General features: G+C 51.0%; 1 pseudogene; it reads right to left on the reverse strand.

The window, feature by feature from the left end:
- Positions 1 to 17: 17 nt before the first annotated feature.
- On the reverse strand, positions 18 to 1,440 carry LOC112889641 (annotated as a pseudogene).
- Between the last annotated feature and the right edge of the window lie 3,823 nt (positions 1,441 to 5,263).

Genomic DNA, 5,263 nt, shown 5'->3' on the forward strand with positions numbered 1-5,263 from the left:
TTTTTAGCCACCCGCGATTTCGGCACGTGTCTTGTTTGTTTACAGAAAATATCTTGTACTACCAGGAATGGGCACATGGCGGCACGATGATCGTCTCGTCTCGTCTCGTTTCTCAGGAGTGACGACAGCGGCCGGGACGCCTTCGCCGGGGCACGCACGGGTCCGTCACACCGTATCCTGCATTCCTGCTACACTTCGAGTCCCTTCCTGAAATGCTCGATCTGGAGGTTCTCCACCTCCAGCTTCTTGTAGTTGCCGCTGAGCTTGGTGCGGAAGAAGTCGCCCCAGCTGTAGGCGCTGTACCTGGGCGGGTCCTCCTCGCCGACCAGCTCCTCCAGCGGCTCCACCACGGCGTCGGTCGCCGGGTTGAAGAAGTAGGGCATGGAGAACCGCGCCTTCTCCCGGTTCACCGACACCCTGTGCTCCGCGCTCTCGTACCGGTCGTTGCTCCACACCTGAAAATTAAAAGTTTCAGCGATCAACGACCAGCCAATTCGTGCGTGGGGGAGGAACGATCGACGGCGAGACACAACGTGGCAGCTGGGCGCCGACCATCTACCTACCTGCACGGTGTCGCCGACGTTGATGATGAAGGAGTCCGGGACGAACTTGACGCGGGCCCACTCGCCGTCGGAGCGCCGGCGGACGTCGAGCCCGCCGACGTCGTCCTGGTACAGGATGGTCAGCGCCCCGGGGTCCTTGTGCCGGCCCACGCCGAGCGCGAGGTCCGGGCTCGGGCAGGGAGGGTAGTGGTTGAGCCGGAAGAACGTGGTGGGGTGCTCGAAGAAGCCGTGCAGCCGGTCGGGCCTCAGGTTTAGGCTCCGGGCGAGCAGCTCCAGCAGCTTGAACGCCAGCTCCTCCAGCGCTTTCATGTACTCCTCCAGCGCCTCTCTGTACAAATAAATTCAGCAAAAATTCAGAAACCATCCAGGCCCGCTCGACAGGCAGCGGGGTCGATTCGAATTCGATCACCTGAAGCCTGGCAGGTCCTCGGGCCACTTGTTCTCATACACGACCTCGCCGGCGGCCACGGCTGCCGGCGGCGGTGGCTCGTGCGCGACGAGGTCGAACACCTCCTTCCAGTCCCTGACGTTCTTGGTGTGCTCCGACTCGTAGTACCGAGCGGCGCCGCCTCGCTCCTGCGCACGGCGGCCTTCCGCTCGGCCGGGAGCGCGAAGAACGCGCACTGCGCCTCCGTCGCGCGCGCCACGGTCCCCGCCGGCACGCCGTGGCCCACGACCAGGAAGAAGCCCCACTCCCGGCTCGCCGCGCCCACCTCGGCGGCCAGCGCGTCCACGGCGGCGGCGTCGCCGGAGGCCAGGGGCGAGAGGTCGATGAGCGGGATGCCGGCGGCCTCGGTGACGGTGGGCTTGGGGCGGTGCTCGGGGCCTGCACGAAGGATTGGTCCATGGAGAGGCCGCCCATGGCGATCAGGTTGCTGTGGTTTGTGTGGATCGAGCTCTGTTGTTAGACTTCTTGTTTGTGGTCTCAGGCTCTTAATAGCAAGGGACATACACTGTGGGTGCACATCTGCCGGTAGCAAATGCTCCAAAAACACATCTCGATTAAGACACGATATATCTACCGTTCATCAATATATATCAATATATAGATGTACTCTGTCACGAAGATAGAGATTCAAAATCATATTAAAAGAAGTGTACGAAAATATGCACCTTATGTACTGTGTGGGGGCGTGTGAACTCATAAAAAAGTTATTTTTTATTATTATTACAAAAAATAGGGTCCCATTTGTAATTGACAATAAAAGTTTCCTTTTGCTACCCGCTCCAAATAGAGCAATTTATGTGGAATTAGTTTATTTATTCATACTTCCTACTCTGTAAGACTGTAAGTGACTCATCGGGCTTTGAAGTTGAAGCGGGAATGGGTTGCATGCCGTGCGGGAGAAGGGGAGGGCATCACATGTAGGAAAAATAGCACTAGAACTAATTAAAAAGAGGTCCAAGATGAAGAGTAACCGCTTGGGGCAATTTAGTGGCATTTGAAATTTGTTTTTCTCTCTCTCTCGTGTCTTATAAGTTGTGTTTCGCCGGAGAAAAGTTGTGTGCTAAGTGATTGACAATTTCTACCCTTGCACTAACATAATTACCGATAATTTTCTGTAGCAATTTGAATGGTCCCTTAACTGGTTTGTATAATGATACTGAATAATTTCTATGATTTTTGGATTACTCGCCGCGACAGTAGCTTGTTGTTTACTACTCATTGAGAAAGGTTAGTTGAGGCCGATTGGGTTCAATGAATCTGGATAGGTTTTGGGTGAACTTTGCGTCTTTGTTTGTCCATTTGTTTGTGTACGAAAGCGTGCCCGCAACGGCTGAATGAAGGCCTGGTCGTGGGCCCTTCGGGCGGCAGCGGGCCAGCGGTGGAGCCGAAATCCTATTATGCTTCCTGTCGCTTCGGCACACGGTAAGCATCAGCAACGCCCTCAGTAGCCAGTAGGCGGTGGGTGAGATACAAGGCCTTCGTACTGTATCAGCTTGGGCCCGCATGCTTTAGGGCCACCATAGTCCGTACGCCCCAAGGCCAATTTTAAGGCGGGAGCATCAGACAGCCCAAGTGGCCCGCAAAAGGAGAAGGAGGAGGAGGCGCACGCTAATGTTAGGAGTCACGCCACGCTGCCGAGGCTGACGGAGTTAGGGTTCCGGGGGCTGCTGATATTAGGATTTAGGTTGCTGGGGCTGCTGTGCTGCCAGACCAATAGAGGATCGCCGGGGGGAGGGGTGGGGAGGGGGGTCGCCGCACCGGCGGTGGGGATGTTCGGGACGGCGGCAAGGCGGGACGGTGGGGATAGTGGCCGGGCAGGGTTGGCGGCGAGGGAAGTCAGCCGGAGTTGCAGAAGAAGGAGCTTGGGGCGGCGGCGGAGGGAGGCGGTGAAAGCGGCGTCGGACCCGGTGGGCGGCGGCGGAGGCGGGGAAGCTCGGCCGACGACGGAGACAAGGGCCGGGTTAGTGTCAACGGTGTGTAAGCATCTAGGCCATTAAGGTATGTTTCGGTGATTAATGACAACCATTATTGTGACTAATGAGTTTGTGCAGCTTTATAAATCATTATTGCTCATTTGGTTATATGTCAAAAGAGCCCCTAACTTTCATTATTCAAAAAGGCGATCTCGGCATTCAACTCTATAACATGTCAAGACTAAGGATCTTTCTAGTCCTAAGTGTCATAAGGTTGAGAAGGACACTTAGGTTAGTATAGGTTTTATAGTTTTGTAGTGATCGCACTATTAAGAGGGGTTTAGGCTTAGTAACTTGAGCATGGACATGGTCATTTGAAAATGGATGCACACAATGGTCACTCAGGTTTCTAGAAGCTCAAATAAGTGGTTCTCAACTTATATCTCAAAAATATTTGGATTTCATTCAAGACTCAAGTCAGAAAAGACAAAACCAGAAAAATCCTTATCACCGGATTAACCGACGCTCAAGTTTTCTATACGTCGGTTAAACGAGGTCAGCTGGTTTGGACAAGTCAATACACCGGTTAAACCGACGTTATTTGAAATTGGACGTCGGTGCAGTTGTCCAGAGACTCGGTTTTCAGTTGATCATTGGACAAATAGACTCACCGGTTAAACCGACGCTATTTGAAATTTGACGTCGGTGCAGTTGTCCAGTGACTTGGTATTTCTGTTGATCAATGGATGATTACACTCACCGGTTAAACCGATGCAACGACGGTTAATCTTCCCAACAGTAACGGCTAGTTTTTCAAAGGGGAGTTTTACATTCACCGGTTAAACCGACGATGACTATTGGAGGGACGTCGGATTAACCGGCGCTACGCAGTTTTTCTGGCAGCTTTTTCTCCAACGGCTCTATTCGTGTGAGCTGTCTATATATACCCTCCAATGGGTCATTCTACTACTCTTGACACCAGGCAACATCCAAACACTCATACTATAGTCAAGAGCCACCTTGAGCTTCAACATTTCAAACACTTGTTCATTCAATCATTCAAGAAGCAAGATTAAGGACTTGAGTAGAGAGAAGCTTGTGTGCATCCATTCTTTGTGATTGGTTCTTGCTCAAGTGAAGGCCTTAGCTTGTTACTCTTGGTGATTGGCATCACCTAGGCGATCTTGGTGATCGAGGTGATTCTCGCGGAGCTTGCCAAGGATTGTGGAAGCCCGGAGAAGAGATTTGTACGTGGCTTGATCTCCACCACACCGGGATGGTGAACGGAGACTCTTAGTGAGCGCCCTCGTCTTGGTGACTTGGGAGGTGACAATACTCTTTGTGAGTGTCACAACGTGGATTAGGGGTGTGTGCCAACACATCGATACCACGGGAAAAAATCCGGTTGTCCCTTGTCCACTTTACTTATTTCAAGCATTATCTTTCATGCAATTTGTTCATGTGCTTGATTTAGGGATCACTAGTTAGCTCTACCTTGCTAGGCTTTATCTCTTTTCATCTTAACTAGCTTGTGTAGGTTGTTTAGCTATCCGGTTGGTGAATTGGTGCCTTTCTAGTTTTGCATAGGTTAAGTTGTTTTATCTTGTTTTAGAAATTGAAAAAGGCCCAATTCACCCCCCCTCTTGGTCCATCGATCCTTTCAATTGGTATCAGAGCCTCGTTGCTCATTTGGATCATTAGGCTTCACCGCCTAGAGCTATGGCCAAGATGGGTGGTTCGCCGCCTCACTTCGAGGGCAAGAACTTTGCTATTGGAAAGTTCGCATGGCCGCATACCTTGATGCGATTGCCCCCGAAGTATGGTTGGCAACTAAAGTCGGATTCACCGGAGAACCCACCCCCGACCAATTAAAATGGAATGCTAGAGCTAGAAATGCAATTTTCGAAGCTATTAGTGAGGAGGTCTTTGCTAGAGTTAATGGCATGGACCTAGCAAGTGATATTTGGAAGGAACTCATTGAAATACATGAAGGTTCCACCAAAGTTCGTGAACAAAAATATCACTTGTTTAGAGCTAAGTATGATTCCTTCAAAATGCTAGCTCATGAAAATTGCAATGATATGTATTCTCGCTTGAATGTCATTGTCAAGGACATTAACGCACTTGAAATATCCAAAATTGACAGTGCATCCATCAACCGCAAGATCCTCATGCTACTCCCGAAGCCCAAGTATAACATTATCAATGCTATGCTTCAAAAGGAGGATCTCGCCGCTATGGAAGTTGGAGAACTTGTGGGCGAAATTCGCGCTCATGAAATGAGCATTCTTGGTATGACCGAAGAGCCAACTTCAAGCAAGTCAATTGCTCTAAAGACC

Source organism: Panicum hallii, chromosome 4 (assembly GCF_002211085.1).
Source record: "Panicum hallii strain FIL2 chromosome 4, PHallii_v3.1, whole genome shotgun sequence".
In the NCBI taxonomy this organism is placed as follows: Eukaryota; Viridiplantae; Streptophyta; class Magnoliopsida; order Poales; family Poaceae; genus Panicum; species Panicum hallii.